This window comes from Suricata suricatta, chromosome 2, assembly GCF_006229205.1.
Source record: "Suricata suricatta isolate VVHF042 chromosome 2, meerkat_22Aug2017_6uvM2_HiC, whole genome shotgun sequence".
Classification (NCBI taxonomy): domain Eukaryota; kingdom Metazoa; phylum Chordata; class Mammalia; order Carnivora; family Herpestidae; genus Suricata; species Suricata suricatta.
In genome coordinates this window covers 111,939,673-111,959,862 of record NC_043701.1, presented here as the reverse complement: position 1 = coordinate 111,959,862, position 20,190 = coordinate 111,939,673, and the positions used below count along the sequence as shown (strand labels likewise).

The 20,190-nt window shown below is 43.4% G+C and overlaps 1 protein-coding gene across 1 annotated transcript in view; it reads right to left on the bottom strand.

Annotated features, from left to right (window-relative positions):
- Nucleotides 1-9,960, bottom strand: part of CHRM3 (cholinergic receptor muscarinic 3) — a 486,812-nt gene extending 476,852 nt beyond the window's left edge. The window contains exon 1 of the mRNA XM_029931658.1: nucleotides 8,838-9,960. The gene's annotated coding sequence lies outside the window, so the exon portion shown is untranslated. The remainder of the gene's footprint in view (nucleotides 1-8,837) is intronic.
- Nucleotides 9,961-20,190: the final 10,230 nt, after the last annotated feature.

Here is a 20,190-nt window from a genome sequence, read left to right as displayed (position 1 = left end):
GGGCGTTGGATCATGATGAACTTTTGATTTTACTTTTGACATCATATATATTGTTGCAATGTTTGATTTTTAGTGTAATCCCTATTGCTTACATAATCAGAAAGCAACAAATCCACTATATTTACAAAGTTTATGTGTTGGTGAGTACACTGTGCATTTACAGGAAGACTCCATGCAGGATACTTTAGGGCAATCAAGGACAAGACTTGGTGTCCTCAAAGGACTTCACACTCCAGTATTTGAAATAATTTACACACACACACACACACACACACACACACACACACACGAGTAATGTGACCAGTGATGAAACTGAGTGTCTGATAAAGTACTAAAAGATGAATTCATGGTAAGAAATGTCAGTTCAAGCAGTCCTTGACAAACTGCTAAAATCCGAGCTCATGAGGATGTGGAAGAAAGGGCACTCTATGCAGTATTAAGAACACACGAAAGTCACAAAAATGGCAGAGCGGATACAGAACAGCAATGCTAAGGGTAAAGTGAAAGGCGACCTTGAGGCTTGGGATCGAATTTAAAATGTAAATCCAAGCTATGGAACAAGTGCTAGCTGAATGTTGATAAGATCAATTTAATTGTCATTCAATAATAATAGAAGGAGATGTCAAAGAAGTTTTGTGAGGATAGGAGAAAAAAATGATCTGATTAGGTCTTCAATAAAAGTGATCTGTAGAAAATGGATTAGAAGAAGAGGGTACAGTCAGTGAAATCATCTGGGAAGCCCAGAGACTGTAGGAGAAAGATGACTCACAGCAGCACTGCATCACCTGGGCTAGTGAGAACTGCAGATTCTCAGGCCCCCGCCCAGCCCTAGTTAGAGTCTGCGTGCCACCAAGATCTCTATGTGATCCGAAAGCACAGCAAAGTTGGCAAAGCAATAAATCAAGGTGCTGGTGATAGGGAAGAAAAGAAGCCAAGAGGTTTGAGCTATTATTTGGTTGAATTATTACAGTTTGGCATCTGACTAAATGTGGGAGGCAATGGAAGGGAATAAATCAAGATTACTCAGACATTTTGAGCTGTACGATGGTCATGCAATTTATAGAAATAGGAAACCAAAAAGGAGCAGGATGAGGAGGAAACAGATGAAGGCTGTGCTGTCCAGGAAGCTCATGGAAATGCTCCTTCCAGAAGCCAAGCTGGGCGTGGAGACCATGAAATGGGTGTGATCCACACAGAGGACACTGGAAGCCGTGAAAACAAATGTAGTTACAGAGGGAGGAGGGGGTGCGGAAGGCATGGGGTCAACTGAAGAAAAATTCTTAGAGAGCCTTACACTGCTCAGGAGATGGGTGGGGAAGCTGGCAGAATGCAGGGGAGCCATGGGAGCCAAGAGCCAGGGAAGTATGATGCTTTGAAAAAAAGAGAGGTGCAGGTGTTACAAAGAGATTAAAGGAGACACGTGGGGAAGGGCCACTTGTTTTATGACCAAGAGGTCACGGGTGACTTTTGGTAGAGTGGTTTTTCTCCTCGTGAGGATGGAAGCCAGAGAGCAAAAGGAGAGGGTCGGAGAGTAGTGAAATTGGGGGAGGAGGGAGGTGCTTGGATGCTAGGCACTGAGGGCAAAGGAAAAGATTAAGAATGAACATGAAAATTTCGAAGGAGCATAAAAGACCAGGTTGAATGAACTTTAAAGATTTGCTTACGGAAGAAAGATCAGAAGTGTTCCCATCGTAATTCTTAGAACTGTTAGGAGGGCAAACAAACAGTAAGAATTAGATTTTTGGCTCAATGTAAGGAGAAGCTGCTCATGGCTCTCTGAAAATGGAACAGGCCACCTTGTGCACATTTCTTTCTCAAAGCCCACATGTCGCACAATTCAATGGGGGAATCACAAAGTAGAATGTTGTTTATCCACGCATCTGTAGCTGGCTGAATGGTGTTCTCGATCCTTATTTGCGAAACCTGCAAATACTACTTTACATGGTAAAAGGTTGATAACGTTAAGGCTTTTAGCAGGAGGCGCTTACCCTGGGTTTTCTGGGTGGGTCCTAAGCACAATCACATGCATCCTTGTAAGACAGGAACATCCTTGTAAGACAGGAACACAGAGGAGGAGACACACAGAAAAAGAGGAGGCAACGTGACTACAGAGGCAGAAACTAGAGGCAGTCACAGGTCAAGGAATGCAGACAGCCATCAGCAGCTGTGGGTGACAAGGATTCTCCCCTAGAGGCTTTGGAAGGACTGTGCACCTGCCCGCACTTTGATTTCAGACTTCTGGTCTCCAGAATCATGAGAGAATACATTTCTTTTAGTTTCAAACCACAGTAAATCAATATGACACCTAACATCACCTTCCTACTCTTAGATTTCTGGAGATGCTCTCAACGCATGCAGATAAGGTCTTGGAAGGCACAGCTGTGGACTCACTCTCTGGGGAATCCAAAAAAGGATGTCTGTGGTACCAGGAACATCAGATAGCACTGAACACTGTCAGGGAGATTTTCCACAGAGATGTACACCCACATGTGCAAGTGCAATGTAGAGACGGATACACAGACACACAGAGAGACAGTAGACAGATGATAGATAGATAGATAGATAGATAGATAGATAGATATGGATGGATACACAGACAGACAGAGAGGGAGGAGTGGAGGCAGATGAATAGACTCATTCTACTCAAGCAAGTAAATTAATATTTATTTATACTTTCATGAAGTGAACTTCATAAATACTACCTGGGTTACCCCTGACTGCTACATTTACTATTAAAGATAGAGAGCACCACCAGAAGTTGGAAGAAGGACATGTGGCTTACACTTGCTTAGACAAGCTTTCTTACAATTACATGAATTAAAGGGTTTAAAATAATTTATCACAAGGAAAGCAGAATGATAGCCACATTCCAGGAAAGCTGAGAGAGGTTGGCTGAACCTCCAATGAAGGGATACCATGGCAATTCTAGTTTTCCTCAATGTCTCCCTTCTCATGAGGTAATGCACATGACACGTGTCATTGTCATGTGAGGAATCACAGGCAAACAAGACAGGACGATCTCTGCATCCATTTTATGTATGAGAACTTCTTTTCAATGCAGATGATTTGAGGGATTTGTACATGAGAGAAGTCGTGCTTTTAGATTATTTTGAACTGAAAAAAATGAAAACAAAAAAAATCACTGTGTTCAACAACCCTTTTCAATGAATACACGTAAGTATAGATAGATACACAGACACATAGAACTCAGCAATATTTGAAATTTATGTGGATTCTTGGATCCTGCAAAATGCAACTGGATTGGGCCCCCCTGGAGATAAAAGCGGCGGAGATGAGACTCCAAATGGCCAAGGATAAGAAGCGGTGCTTAGCTGAGTAGTAACGAGGTCTCTCTCCAGACTTGGTTCCATGGGCAATTCCAGATCACTAAAGTGATAAGTTAAAAAAAATGGACAAAAGCCTGTCCATAGATCCCTTTCCTTAAAACTTATGGGCAGGATATTTTGGTATGAATCTAATTCCATGCCATAGCTGCTCATGATAAATTAAAAGGCTTTAGTAGAAGAACACCTCACAACCATAAATGCATGGTCCCTTGCAGTAGACTTTTGGTAGCCTCATCCTTTCTGAAGCCGGCTGGCAATATTTTACTTTGGCTTGACCTTACCTGAATTTTATCTGAACCATAGTAGTGGGAGGATATCCTGCCTGACCCAGGATGTCTATACTAACACTACTTCCTGCAGTAGAGGTGACTGAAGGTAGAATATGTCAGGGCTCGGCTGGTGTGCCAGATTTCAAGGGAACGCTGGGGACAGGAAATAAGCTAGGGGTAGGCCAGAACAAATGACCTAATGAAGAATTAATTCTGTAGTGGATAGTCAGCAACTCAAATTACAGTGGCCAGGAGGAGTGTGGAGAACTGAGATTTGATCCTGCCAACAATGACACACAAGGAGAATTTATTTGTCAGGTTGGAACTTGGCAGCACCACTCTTCAGGCAGAAAGGAGACACTGTCAGGAGGGTGACTGTGCCTTAGGCCTAGGGGTTTATCCACTTGAGGGTTGCATCAGAGACTAAGAAGAGAAAAGAATGCAGTCTTGCTCCTGGAGAGAAGTTCTTGGCAAGGGTGAGGCTGACTGCCAAGGTCATAGCTAAAACCCTTTCAGGCAAGACTGAAAATGCAAACATGAGAGACGCCTAGCCTTGCCAAATATGACAAGATTAAGAGAAACTGAGGCTAGCTGGGCCTGGGAAACACTAGAGCTCACCAGGGTTAGGGTGGGTGAACCTCACACTCTTTTCTCTGCAGCGCACTTGTTGAAGAGTCTAGAAGCCCAGCCTCCCTGTGGCACAGAGCGCAGGGCTGGGGACAGCAAGAGCTCACAGCCCACAGGCATCTGCCAGCTACTGCTTGTCTAATTGGATTCCCCCATTTCCCCCATCACTGTTTCTCCATAGTGTTCATATTCTAGCTGGCTTCAAGATAGACTGGTATAATTGGTGAAAAGATGATGGCATGAGCCCAAATATTCCTTCTGTTGGTTTGCTGTCACCACCAGTGGATCCCAGGGCCATGGCAACATGGGAGCTGTGGCCGCAGCAGAGAGAAGTCTAAGAAGGTGCGGGCCAACCAGAGGACTTAGCCTTCAGGACTGTATGAGCAGGAAGTTTCAACAGGTGGGAGAACAGAGCTGCCGGCCAGAACGGGAGAGCCTGCCAGAGGCCGGGGAGTCTACAAGCCGCCAAAACTTCCCAACAGAAAGGAACGCAAGTGCAGCCACCTACCTAGCCGGAGGGACACCTGCACTCTGGCTCTCGGTGCTTCACGTCAAATAATATTAAGGGGCCAAATTGCGTGCCACATTTAAGAGTGCTCTAGAGATTCCTCAAAAAGCACTTCCATGAACCTCATGGCTTTGGATGGCCAAACTCTGCAATGTAGAGAGGACAATTACTATTCCCTCCACCTGCACAGGGGGAGGGAACCCCATTTCCATTGGATGGCCCATCGTGATTCAATCTTTCCAATAGCTTCATTGCAACAAAACTGTCTTCATTTCCTTGTTTGAAGACAGTGCTAATGCAGATTTAAGTTGCCCAGGATATGCACCTTTTAGGGGATGGAGAAATCTAATGGAGCCCTCTGCATGTGAGACCATAATCGAAAGGGGGTGCTTCTCACACCTGCACCGCCTTTCTGTGCTGGGCTGGGGGAGAGAAAAGGGCCATACCTCCTGATTTAGGACCCAGAGTCTAATTTTAATTTCATCTGAACAAGAACCCCTTCCTTAATGTTAAAGAGGGAGTCTTATCAGACATGAGAAATTAACTTCTAATTTGACAGGCTTTGCCTCTTGTCAAATTCATTAGCTGGTCTCTTCACCCTTCTCCCCTAAGATGAGAACTTTCCACTGAGGCTGAAGTTCTATCTCCCAGTTCTGTTAAGACTGCCAACTAGATGGGGTGCCTGAGTGGCTCAGTCGGCTAAGCATCTGACCTCGGTTGAGGTTATGATCTCACGGTTGTTGGGTTCGAGCCCCATGTCGGGCTCTGTGCAGAATGCTTGCTCAGAGCCTGGAGCCTGCTTCAGACTCTAACCCTCCCCACTCATGCTCTGCCTTATTCTATCTCTCAAAAAATAAATAAATGTATAAAAAAAATAAGACTGGCAACTAGAACAGGGATTCCACTGAACTAAACAAGACTGATAGGTAAAAAATATGGTGGACCATTTCGCAGCCATCCAGGGAGGCACTGCCATCAAGGTTTAAGCATAAGGCACAATTATGCTGATTTTTTTTTTAATAACCATGGTGGAGGCATTTGCTTAAAATTTTATTGGATCCATACAGGTCTTTTTGATACTCTCTTGTACCAAAAATGTATTTTCAATTCATCAATATATTGCATAAAGTAAAACATTTCCAGTTACTCATTGATGCTTCTGAATCACAATGTGAGGACAAGGCTATGGGTCATAATATATTATGTCATAAATGCAAGTTCCCCAAGTGAATGGCAGGTGCATCTCTCTGTATATCCACCAGAGACTCCACCCTCATATGATTCCCCATTCATTCATCTCATGTCTGAAGTGCCACTACACCACAGTTGTTCTCAACATAAACTTCCCTGCATTGTGAAGACCCAGTTCCTTAATAGTCACACTGACAATGTCCAGGCCATTTAGCAGTAAGCAAGTAATTCTTCCAATGCTAACAACTCTATTAGGCAAGAATGGTACGTTGGCTCAGGAAATGCTAGAGGAAATTTTAGGTACAAACATGAACAAAATTATTACTTCAGAATTTGCAAATACGGAAGGGGACGTTGCTTTTCATTATATCAAGGAAATTTCTTTCTATTCAGTGGACTGGTAGGGATACAAGAAATTTTATATTTTTGTCAATTTCATGTACTTTTCCTCCCCAGGCTCATTTTCAACAGGTTGCCTGCAATTAAAAGCTAAAACGCCACTAAAAGAAGTTCACACTTTAACACACTGTAGCTTAAACAACACATTCTCTTTCTGCTAGGAAGTAAATCATTTGTCTTTATAAGGAGAAGAAAATGGGTGCATCCTAAAAAACACTGTATGCCTAAATAATCTTCAGAAATTAATAATACTTTTGAAGGGATATTTCCCTTTTTCACAAAAAGAAAAATCAGGTAATGTACAATTCATACATTTCTCTAAACTTTAATGGAAAGTTTCCTAAATAAGTTTAAATGTAGGTTTAATTCAAAACTACTCTTAAAACACAATCTCTCTCTATATGCTGACCGGTTCCACAGACGTTTTCCCTTTTCCTGAATTACATTCTCTTCTTAAAACAATTTTCCATGCAAAAGATATATGCACTTTCAAAGATATTTTTCTGTCTTTTTTAAATCTCATTTCCTTTTTAAAATATTAAGTCTATTTGCATATTTGCTATTTTTTAAAATACTTGCTAATATTTTTTAAATGGCATTTCAGTAGTACTATTTTCATGTTCAAGTCCATCTTATTAGCAACCCTCCCCCCAGCCTATAGAAACAGTCTAAATCAGACCTGCAACGTAATTAATTTTAAGTCAGCAATTTAAGCTAAAGTTATATTTCCATATGGAAACCCATTTAAAAATAACATGCTTTCTAATGTAACAATAGCTAATTATACGTTAAGCTAATTGAGACAAACCATGTAAACAAAATCTCAAATTGGCTCTTCAGGGATAGGAGCGTATGATCTAAACCACAGTTCTGCCGCATGTTGAATGCACACAGAAAACGCAGGCATGTTCTATATATTCTTCGCAATACCAGCTCCCATAACAAGAGGGTGCACCCAACGCCATATCTATCCCACCACGTTTGGAACAGCAAGACCTCAGTTTTTTGTTTTTTGGTTTTTTTTAATTAAGACGTGACTACCACAATCTTGTCTATATGCCGGTATTTTTTCTAGGTTTAGCTCTCCCCTTCCTTAAGTGTATATTCTTAGGCAGGGTATCTTTCTTAAGTAAATACAGGGACATTGTTTTAAACACAGGAAATAGTGCTGAGTGTTTCATGCAATTTAATGATCTCACAATATAAAATAATGTGGGACTACAGAATCAACAAATACTTTTTTTACAAAAAGATTATTATTCAAATAGTAACCCAGAAAGACCCAAAATGGGCGATCAGGCTACCCGTTTTGTTGGGACTCAGAGGCCAAGAGAGACATGAAAGGTCTGTGCAAAACATACAGTGAAATGACCTGTGTCCTTAACACAAACGCTCGGATAAATACATTTACCTCCTAAGAAGAGCCATCCCCCTTTCAACATCGCAACACACACAGCCCGAGCACAGCGTATCCTTACAGCCATCAGACAGCTTCCGATAACACTTGCAGACACAAGGATGTTTGCATTCTTGTAATCTGTCCATATGGGTGCAAGTCCCAAACCCCTGCTTCCTCTCGCACTTCCAACCTGCGTGCTAGGAGAGTCGCACACACGCACACGCCCGCCGAACAGGATCGCAATTCCAACACGCACAGCGCGAAAAAGACAAGTGCATTTTATTTACTGCACAAGTCAGCGGTCCCCCCCGCACCGCGCCCCCCACAACACCACGGTTTAAAAACACGCTGAAATTAACCCAGCTGTATGGAGGCTGTTCTGAGGAAAGGGTTCCAGAGCGGAGATCCAGTGCTGTCTAACGGCCACCGCTCCGCGAGTATAGACTCCCTCTGGGTCAGTAAAGATGCGCACCGGGGCTACCCACCTTCGCCCAGGTGTTACGCTAGGTGCCAAATTTGCCTCTTCGCCCCCCGAAATGCAATCCGAACAAGCCACCCTGTTTCGAGGTCGCCGGGTGTCCGCTTTAGCTTTCTTAAAAGCGGTAGGAAATCGTCTGAGGGAGGCCACACACGCACATCACACGCGCGCGCGCACGAGCACACACCAAGCCGAGCAGCTCTTCTGGTCCGGACACTTCGTGCCTCGAATCAGGCATTCGGGAGAGAGAGCACGCCAGCGGAGGAGAGCCCAGGGGGGCGTCCCCTGCTCTCTCCCCGCTACCGCTCCTGCAACTCCCGGCATTTTCCCGGCACTTGCTGTGACCCGGGCATTCCCACCCTGGGTCCCAGGCTCCAACTCCGCACAAGATCTCGCTCCCTCTAGGTCCAAGTTTCCATCACCAACCCCTCCACCCAAATCGTCAGACCAGCTCTCTCCTCCGTCCCCAGTACCCTGATTGCATTCCCCATAGCAAAAACATTTCCTACCCGGGCTGAAAACTTTTTCCGCCGTTGGCAACGCGATCAGGCAAGAAACCAGGTCAGCCGCCACCTCCACCCGCTTTGCTCAGCGCCCGGGTGGCGAGCACCGTCCTTACCTGGCCGCTGCGCTCCTGGTGATCGTCCCACGCCGGCCGACCGCGCCTCCTTGACTCGCGGGGGTCGCCCGGCCCACGGTCCCTTAGTCGCCCCCTGCTCGGCGCTCGGGGAACGAGTGTCCTACGACCGCACGCCCGTGCCCGGAGCCGCCCTTCGGTTCATCGCGCGTCTTTGCAGAAGCGAGGCTACCGCCGGCGATCTCAAGAGCAGCGCGGGGATCCGGATGGCACCGACTTGCCCCGCGGTGTGCGCTCAGGGGCCCGAGAGCGCTCCGCCCGCGGGCAGCTGCGGCCGCGTCACATGCCGCCTCCAGGCAGCGGCCCGGCACCTGCCCAAGCGGCAGCGCTCTTGGCTCGGCACCGCCGCCCCCGCGCCTCGGGCTCCCGGCACGCTCCGGCCCTCTCTGTTCACGTCTTTTTTTTTTTTTTCCCCTCTCTCTCTCTCCCTCCTCACTTTCCTCCCCGTTCTTCTTTCCGTCTCCTCCTTTATCTTGTATTCTCTCTTTGCAAAAGCAGACACAAGGCGCTCCAAGTGGAAGGAGGGTCTCTCCCTCCTCACGAACTCTTCCTCTGCCTGGTGGTGGCGGTCGTGGCTACTGCTCGCCGCTCCTCCTCCTCCCAGGACTGCGAGCACGGGTGTAATGCACAAGCTGCCTGCCACAGACCCAAACCTGCCCGGCTCTGAGCATGCCCAGTGGCCTTGCTGGCGCGCGCTCAGCTCCCGCGTGCCGGCTCCGCGGGCAGTCGGCGCCTGGCGGGGGGCGGGGGGGCGAGGGCCCCACGGGCCTCCGGGCTGGATTCGCTCAGTCCACGCGTGGCCCCAGCTGGCGGCCCCGGTGCTTCAAGGACACATCTCGTCGGTCAGTTTGGCGGTGCTCTCTTCTAAGTCCATTTGCTCGGACTGCTTGGAAGGATTGAGAGGAAGTGGATTCTTGGGCGCAACTTAACTGCCGAGAGAACCCCAGCTCAGTTAATAATAAAGGACTCCTTTCCTTAGAGAGCAGCCTAAATCTTTCTTTCTTCCTTTTTTTTTTTTTTTTTCTTTTTTCTTTTTTCTGGTGAAAGTCTCTTCGTTGCAGGACAACGAGGAGAGAGGAGGACGGCCTGGCTTTTCCTCTCCCAGGAGTTGATAGTTCAGTTGTAAATAAGATAAACATGCGGTAAAAAGAGGCGCACGCGTGCACACGCCCCGGACGCATTTTTTTTTAAATCATTAGATAAAAAATATAATGTTGCTAGCCAGGCTTTTATATTGCATATGTAGCTAAAGAGGAATGAGGAAAGAAAAGGAGAGAAGGAGGTGGGAAGGGGAGAAATGTCTTACTGTACTACTCTTAGCTAACTAAATAAGGAAAAAGTGGAAAGATGCCAAAGTTGCAGAGATACCAACGAGGCTGCACCACAGCGCGCTCAAGGTTCTTAAAAAATAACGTCAGGAACAATTGTAGGAGAATCTCATAAGGAAGGAGAAAGGACTGCGGGGGATTGGTGTGGGGGACGGGAGGGAAGAAGTTGGAGCACAGCAGGGAATGAAGGTTTTAATAATATGGGAAGAGGATAAATGATTTTATTAATTCTATTTGGAGCAAGAAAATAAACAGGAAAAGAGCTCTTCTTTGAGAAAATAAGTCATGCTAAGAGAGAAATAGAAGTATACACATTCCATTCTGAGTCTATATATATTCTCTTCCAGGTAGAGCAATCTTTAGGAGAGAAGACACTAAACATTGCTTAAAGACAATTAAGATCAAAATCGGAAAAGTATGGTAAGAAAGCATGTGCCTACTTAAACTTAAATATTCAAACTCAAATGAATGACATGCAAAGTACTAGAATAATGATAACTATTAATAAGGCAGGCATCTTGTTTGGATACCTCTCAGATTAAAATATAGTACTTGCCTTCAAATATATTTCTCTAATCATCAAAGCAAGCATTCAGAAAAGTGTTTTACCCCCATTTCATAATGAAAGACAGAAATTTAAAGGACTAGGTAAGTTGCCCATTACACAGCTAGAAAGAGGATTATAAATTCAAATTTAAAATATCTTTCCATTACACAAAATTGCTATTTACTTTTTATAATATAAAATATATATTTTGATAATATTTGGTAAATCCACACATCACCAGGGGACCAGAAGAATGGACATATAGAAATATTCCAGTTTTTTTTAAAGGTAGATTCTCTTATGTTCATATGAATTCCTGCCAGTAGCCTAGAGAAGATCATGAAATAAATCATTTTCTAGTAGTCATAAAAAACAACTATAATTTAGTAACAACAGCTTCCCAGACCTTGCTTCATTTATTTCTTTCTTCATTAAACTCGTACCTGAGGCATTTCCCAATTCCAGCTAAATTTCCCTTTAAGATTGAACAAAGTGAAACTAACAGTTTGGACAGAGTTTCCTGAAGTGTGTTGATAAGTATATTCATGCTAGATCAGAGTAGTGTCCAGTTTTGAGCTTGGTGCCCTATTGTTCAGCAAATTTATCAAATTTTATGTATATATAAGTTGATATATGTACATGAAACATATAAAAAATACTTATTAGATTTGAGAATGAACCAAATTAAGGTTAGTGATAATTTGCAAGATATTAAAAGTCAAACCTAAAGAGTTCTGTTTGTTTTGTTTTTGTTTTATGTATTCATTTAAATTCAAGTTAATTAACATACAGTGTAGTATTGATTTCAGGAGTAGAATCCAGTGATTCATCACTTATATACAACACCCAGTGCTCATCCCAAAAAGTGCCCTCCTCAGTGCCCGTCACCCAGCTTGTTCATCTCCCCACCCACTGTCCCTCCAGCAGCCTTCAGATCTCTGTATTTAACAGTCTCTTATGGTTTGTTTCCCACTCAGTTTTATCTTATTTTTTCTTCCTTTCCCCTATGTTTATCTGTTGTGTTTCTTAAATTCCACATATGAGTGAAGTCTTATATTTGTCTTTCTCTGACTTACTTCACTTAGCATAATACACTCTAGTTCCATCCACATTGTTGCAAATGGCAAGATTTTATTCTTTTTGTTTACTGAATAGTACTCCACATTGTGTGTGTGTGTGTGTGTGTGTGTGTGTGTGTATACACATTTCCCCCTCCCACATCTTCTTAATCCATTCATCAGGCAATGGACCTTTGGGCTCATTCCATAATCTGGCTATTGTTGATAGCAGTGCTATAAATATTGAGTTGCATGTGCCCCTTTGAATCAGCATTTTTGTATCTTTTGGATAAATTGCTGGGTTGTACGGTAGTTTTATTTTTAATTTTGAGGAACTGCCCTACTGTCTTTCAGAGTGGCCGTACCAGTTTGCATTCCCACCAGCAGTGCAAAGGGGTTCCCCTTTCTTCACATCCTCACCAATGTCTGTTGCATGAGTTGTTAATTTTAGCCATTCTGAGAGGTGTGAGGTGGTATCTCATTGTGGTTGTGATTTGTATTTCTCTGATAACGAGTGATGTTGAACATCTTTTCGTGTGTGTCTGTTAGCCATCTGGATATCTTGTTTGGAAAAGTGTCTCTTTGTGTCTTCTGGCCATTTCTTCTTATTTGATTTTTCGGTGTTGAGTTTCAGAAGTTCATTATAGATTTTTGGATACTAACCCTTTATCCGATATGTTATTTGCAGCATGAACTCTTGGGACCTCATCAAGACTTCTTTTCTTTAGATGTTGATTTAAAATAAAAGAGATAAATGAGATAGAATACGTTTTGAAAGCCTGCCTTTTAGGTTTGTTTTTTAAAAATAAAACACAGGGTAAGTATAAGATTTATTCATTTATTCAATTATTCAATAAGACTTTGGTTTTGGATTAAATGGAAAGGTTATAGCACACTGCCCCTCCTACCATAAAATAACTACAAAACGTGGACAAAACATGCAAAACTACAGCTTTCGGTTATTAACAGCAACCAACACAGGGCTGCAATGTTTGAGTAAGGGACGCACAGGAGCAGCCATTCCCACAGGTTTCCCCATGGGCCATTTCATTTTTCCAGCAGAAGGTGCTAGGCGCTGAGGTTCAAGGTGGTGACACGGGAAGATCCTAAGTTCACCTCCTCTCACAGAATGGCTGAATTCAGTCTATATGGAATCACTTCCTCCCCGAAAAACCTTAAACCAGACAGAGGAAACCCCTTCCCATCAGCAAACACGGGGAAAGCCCGCGGCAGCAGCTGGAAAGAGGAGACGCCATCTCACCATCTCACCGCAAGGACCACCCCTCGCTCTCCAACCCATACGTGGGAGGGAACTCAAACCTTGAAGCTTCTCCCTGAGAGACCACTGTTCTTATGTCACATGGGACACCCCAAGTTTAAGACCAGCACCTGAGGAATAAGCCCCCCAAACCTGTGGCTTTGCAGACCTATGCCACCGGCAGACAGAAGACGCAGGGGGGCTTGCTCATCAGGGGTCTACCTCTAGGGCACCCGGCCAGAGACCGGACTGCCCAGGCTTTATAGGAAAGGGACTTATCTGGTCATTTCATTTTATTATTTTTTTTGTAATGTTTATTTATTTTTGAGGGAGAGAGCACGTGCACGTGTGCTGTAGAGGGGGAGGGGCAGCGAGAGCCTGGGCCCTGATGCAGGGGCTCGAACTCACCAACTTCCAGACCGTGTCCTGAGCCAACGTTGAACTCTGAACCAACCGAGCCCCACGGGCGCCTGTCCTGTGGTCGTTTTGAAGCCCTCCTTGGCCTTGTCTGCCAGGAGCTGGGGCGGAGCTGGGAAGCTCCCGGGGGCAGAGCTGGCAGCCAGCATCCTCCTGCGTGTTGAAGCCTGGGGCGTCCTGCCTTTCTCTCTCTCTCTCTCTCTCTCTCTCTCTCTCTCTCTCTCTCTCTCTCTCTCTTCAATTTTCTTCTTTTGTTTTTCATATTTTTTCCTTATTTTTTTCTTTTCCTTATTTTTTTCTCTTTTCCTTTTGTAGCTTGCACCATCTTCGCACTCTCTTTCCCGAGGGCTCCAGTCCCTGGGGCACTCTTGGCTCTGGAGCATTTCAGAGCACTAGCCCCTACCCCAAGGAAGTGTGGATACGAGTGGGGGACCCCCGTTTTCATGCCTGGTGCCTGCGTTTTGCCGTTTCTGGGAACAGTATGAAGATATTGTGCATAACGCTTACTGTGATGTCTTAATACACTATTATTTCTATTATTGTAATCTCTTGAAACGCCTTTTGTAGAGCTGAAAACAGGCTCACATAGGCATGAATGTCTTGTTAGATGTGACAGGAGCAAATAGATGGCAGAAGCTGTGATGGGGTTTGGGGTGATGGTGGGGTTCAGAGCCGACCACCAAATAAAGAATTCTTGAAGATGGCTTTGGTGCAAATAGGTGATTTTATTAAAGCTCAGGGACAGGCCCTGAGGGCAGAAAGAGCTGCCCTGGGGGTGTAGCAGGTAACGGGTTGTACACCCTCAGGTTGGGAGGGGGCTAGGGATGGAGTAAATGGCTACAGAATTGTGGAAGCAAGGCTTCCAGGACCCTGAAGGGCTAGCTGCTGTTAGGAAAACACCATTTATTACTGTTTAGTAAAGCCTCACTCATGAGACCCTTCAGTTGTGTATCAGGGGGCCATAAACTTCGAGTATGATAGCCAGCCTTTATGTTGGGGGTGTTGAGATAAAGGAAGTTTCCAGAGGAATGTTTATATGTTAAAGTAGACTTATAGGAGCGGGGGGGGGGGGGCGGTCAGGATAATGCTAAGCCAAGATTTTCTTTTGCCCCCAGCGAAGTGTCATCATCCAGGCAGCTGAACTCCTAGAGGGAGGTGGCTCTGCCTGCTTCAAACACTAGTCAGTGGGCTGTAGGCAGTAAGCAAATTTAATTTTTCGTTTACCAAAGTTTCTCACATCACTAGGGCAAGCACTGAGACCCCCTTACATCTTGAAGACAGTGATATTAGGGCTCCAGGAAATGGAGTCTGTATGTTTCTGGAGATTAGGCAATGCAAGGCAAAAGATTGCATTTTTCTTGCAGTTCACTAAATTATCTGTAAACTGAAGGAGACTCCTGTCCTGCGTGACTGTGATCTGTATCAGTCAACCATTTGCTTTCTTTCCTTTCCCTGTTCTTGGGCAACCAGGAGTGTCTGAGGAATATCACACATGTCCCGCCTGGGGTGGGGTGGTGGTGCTATTAGTGGGGTGGTGTACTTTGCCCTCAGCTGGCCTTATGCTCCCTCATCAGTTGGATTCATGTTTCATTTTCCACCCCCAACACCATCACTGCCAAGCCACACAGTGGTGATTTCTGCCTACAAGTATATTGCTCTGGTGATGGGACTGTTGAATTTAAGTCAAACAAAATGAAACAAAACTTTACGCTCCCATAGCTGGAGTCAATTTAAGGATGCAGTCTTGAAAAATAAAGTATCGTCGAAGCCAGCTGAACAGTATCTGTGACTGAGCCCTGTGACGGCCTCTGTATACACTCTTAAGATTCTGGCAGGTGGGTGTCAAGATTTACTGGGCTTGTGGCTGCCCTAAGCAAGTCTCATATGTAACTCCCCTTGCTTATTAAACCTGCCATCTACCAATCCGGAGTGGTCTGCTCTTCCTTTAGACTCTCCTTGCCCTCTATGTATTGGGGCTAGTTTTGAATTTCACCAGGGGAACTCCCAGGGTTGTCTATCAACACCAGCCCCTTGGCTAAGGGAAACGAATGTCTCTAAAAGAAAATTAATGATTTCTCTCAGGCTAACTCAACTGTGCTTTTTGCTTCTTGAGATCTTGGTCCCTGAATCCAGGTTGTTTTGTTTAATATCCTCAATTTGTTTTTTAATCTACAATTTTTAGTTGTTCTCCCGGGAAAGGTTGGCTTGATTTTTATAAATGTCAATAATGGAGAGTTACATTTGAAGGTTATGTATTCAACAAGTGTAAGGCCATTTTAAATGAAGAGTTATAATTGCAAAGGGGAGGCTAGAAATGAAGGTAGGTAGATACTTGACAGTGACAGTGGTGTCTGACTCCCTATTGTGGTCAATATTGTGGTCAGTTTCCTGTGGTCAATAAGTGTGGTCAATATTGTGGTCAATGTCTTAACTCTTACCTGGACTTGGTATCCTGTTCTTCTATGGACGCTTCTAGGATCAAGTTTGATGTATATAAAATAAAGCTTCAGATTAACGTCAATATTAGACAAGACATTAGACAAGACTTATTTATCTCATCTGTAAAAATAATCCAGAGGTATGATAACACCACACCACAGTCATCAGGGGAGTATGTTCCTTCTAGCTTTCTGCTTGTAAGAGTTACTTCAGAAAGGTGACCAAGCGGCCATTTTATTTTGGGTCAGAGAATAGTTCCAGGCACCGCCAAGGACCGACAACCCCCACTCTCTGATCTGGAATGTCTCACCATGGAATTCCAGCGTATCGCCCACCCCACGGAAGTAAACAGCCAATTCTATTCTGCTACAGTCCAAAGATGCCCCTACTTGGGTATCTGCCCACCTGAGGTCAAACCTGGAACTCTTGCATCCATAAAACACCTTGCTCTCCCGTACCTGGCACAACTTCCCTGACTCCCTGCTCTAGAGTCACGGAACCTCGCCCGGGAATTGCAGACTTCAATAAAGGCTTTCTTGGCTCCATAACTTGGTCTCTCTCTTTCCTCTCGCCTCTGCCTCCATCTATTAAACCTTACACTGCTCCACCAGAAATTTGTAGTGATTATCAAGTTCTCTTCAAGGTCTATAATATCTGCTGGAGTTCCTATAATAATTTCTGTGCAGGAAGCAAAAAAAAAAAAAAAAAAACCAAAACCCCAAGAAAGAGGACATGATACTAAGAGGGGATAAAGAGATAAGCCCTAGTCTGGGATCGCCCACTGTGAGGATCCATCTGCCCCTTTATACTTGATTGGCAACTCCATTTGCAAAGGAGGCTATGGGATGTGGTCCTCGGCTCAGAATATAATTGGAGTTTTGTAAATGGGAAAATAGATAGTAGACAAAAACACTAACAATCTGTTCTACATTTCCCCTTTGTTCTTAAGATTAATGTATAACATATTTTGAAGCATTACCACCTTTTAGCCATAAAATAGTCTTCGACTCAGATAATTTTATAATCCTACTGCTATAATTCTACTGTAATCTACATTACAGCCTATATCTCTTTATAAAATAGAGTAATCTGTATAACTGCATTGCATTGCTGTGTGTATACACATATCTCTACTATCCTAAAGAAGCCTGATCCAAGAGAGAATTAAACTTAGCTGAAGAACGTAGGAAAATAGCAGGTACTAAAGACCTTTGCCTCCCCTAAACTACAGGTTCCTTATAAGCAGAAAAGGTATTTTTATGTATCTCAAAACTTGGTCAAAACTTAACAAAATATGAAAACAATGAAATTAGTCAAAATGAATTAAATGAGACACAATTTAATTGAGAAAGAGCAAAACAGATCTTTTAGGACTCTCAGAAGTCATGGAGCTTTACTGATACTGGCAGCCTGACTTTTAATTTATGTTTAATTATTTACTTTTTAAGTTTTTATTTTTTAATTAAAAAAATTTTGAAGTCTGCGCCATACCTGGTGTGGGGCTTGAACTCACAACCCCAAGATCAAGAGTCACATGCTCCATTGACTGAACCAGCCAAAAGCCCTTTAAGTTTTTATTAAATTCCAATTAATTAAAATACAGTGTTAAATTAGTTTCAGGTGTACTGGCAACTTGACCTTTAAAATCTTATGAGCTGATTACTTTTTAGCTCCCTCTCTGTACCCTCTACAAAGGACTGGGCATGCTTTTTAACAAGTGTGTCTTATAGAAAGTTTATATGGTTACATATAGTGCTTCTGGTTTTTGCGCATGCCCACATTAAACTTCCTTCAAACCAAAGAAAATGCAAAGTACACAGAGGCATGAAATCCATTCCTTATCTCTGAACTCTGGGAGCTCAGTGAAGGCATTCTGTTTCAGAATTCACATGTACTGTTGGCATGAGAACTCACTCCACATGGTTCATTCACATTGACTCAAGTTTCCTCTTTAATTTCCTTTAAGTTTCATGTATCTTCTACTTGTTTCTAAGGATTGGGATATTAAACCTTTTCCAACATTTCAACCAATATTTCATTTCTCAGTCTTTTTTTTTCTCTACCAACTCCAAAATTTATAGCTAGCTTGGCCTTCTGATATACAAGTCAAGAAGCAAGTAAATAAGTAAATAAATAAATAATAATCTGAATAATTTAGAATACTCTGTTGTAAATCTTTGCAGACACACAGTAGTTATCCAGAAAAGTAGAATATGAAAGAGAATTTGAGGCACAGAGGTTAATGGTGACAGAGACATGGTAGCGTGAAATGTGAGTCAAACTAACAGCTGTTTGATGTTAGTGAAAGTAGATGTTTGCTAACAAAGTAAACACAGCCACATCTTTGAAGACTTGTGTCTTGATTATCACAATAAGGTGTTTGCATTTCATGTTGTGGTTAGTAAAGCACCACAGAAGGGTATTCAGCTGAAGAGTGAAGTGACAACCACTGTGTCAAGCATGGGCTTGGTGGAGAATTGACTAGAAGCAGAGAGGTTACTTAGGGGGCTGTTTCAGTTAATATAAACTAGAAATAATGAGGAAGTGACTCGAGAGGATAAGTCAAGGGTTATTCCTGGGGGATAGGTGGGCTCTGATATTTAAAGCTGTTAGTCCTGGAGAATGGCATTGGTTAAGAGTGAAGGTGATTTCGGTGTTCCTTTTGTTGTATTCACTTTCCTTTGGGAAATGAAAGTGAAAATGTTCATCAAGCATTTGGAAGTAATACTCTGAAGATTAGTGTGGGTCTCATGCTAGGGATGGAGATGCGGGTCACCTCCATCTTTGAGACATTGGATCAATGAGAATTGAGGACAATATTCAGGAATAATGTTTACTTTTTATAATGTTTATTTTTGAGAGTGAGAGAGAAAGGGAGGGGCAGAGAGAGGGAGACAGAGGATCTAAGTGCTGACAGCAGAGAACCTTATGAATTGTGAGATCATTACCTGAGCTGAAGTTGGACGCTCAACCCACTGAGCTACACAGGTGCCCTGGGAATAATGTTTAGGTTGAGGCGAGGTGTCAGTGAAATCCTGGGAAACAGCGACAGTTGAGAATCAGAAGGGAAAGCGGAGTATTTATAGAAGACCAAAAATTCAGAGATTGTGATGACAGCTAGGAGACCACAATGTCACAGAAGCCAGCAGAGTAAAGGAATTCAAGAAGACAGAATTATCACAATGCACTGGAGAGGTCTGGTAGAATTAAGGATCTAAAATATATAGATATAGATCGATGGCAACTCAAATATTAATGAAGATCTTATTCAAGCTGTTTCTCTAAAGTGATAGGGATAGAAACCAAATTTTAATGGGTTAAAAGATAAATGGAAAATCAAGCTTATGAACATTTTAATAGATTTACTGAGGTATAACTGACATAAAATAAAATGTACATATTAGAGTGCACAGTTTGGTAAGATTTGACGTGTGTTTGTGTGTGATGTATAATCAGATTATTAGAAAAACTGTATATATCGGACTTTGCCCAATTCCTGAAACAGAGTTCCTAAACTTTGCAGCTTCCTAAGTAATAAGAGCACAAAGAGCACGTTTTGTTCTAATACTTGGTCTGTGATTCCTGACCCAGAGCTCCTAACTCCTTTGGAATGTCCTGGGTAATAGGAGTGTCTTTTGTTCTAATGAGGCAGCTCCTGATAGGTTCCTGGATGGGGACTCATCACTGGAAAGACCGAGGCATGATTGGAAGCTCAGGTCTTTCAGCATCCTTCCATCCCCATTCTCTAGGGAGGGGAGGGGGGCCGAAAATGGAGTTAATAATCAACCATGTCTACATGATGGCGCCTCCATAAAAAAAACCCTAGCACAGAGTTTGGACAGCTTCTGGCTTGGTGAACACATGGAGGTGCTGGGAAGAGGGAGCATAGAAATTCCATGTCCTGTCCCGTCGATCGTTCCCTACGCATCTGGCTGTATCCTGTCTGTATTCTTTAGTATATCCTTTATCAGAAGCCAGTAAAGGTAACTATGCATTTCCTTGACCTCTGGACATTCTGGAAAAGTATTGAATCCACAGAGGAGGCTATAAGAATGCCCAATGTATAGCCCATCACTCAGAACTACAGCGGGCATTCTGGGACTTGACATTGGCATTCCGAGGGGAAGCAGCCTTGTGAAATTAAAGCTTCAACCTATGGGGTCTGATTCTAACTCCAGATAGATAGTGTGGCAGAATTGCTTAATGTGTAGAAAACTCACACGTGGTGTCAAAAGTGGTGTGAGTGTGCCAGTGGTGTGAGAGTAAAGAAGAAACACAAGAGTGATAC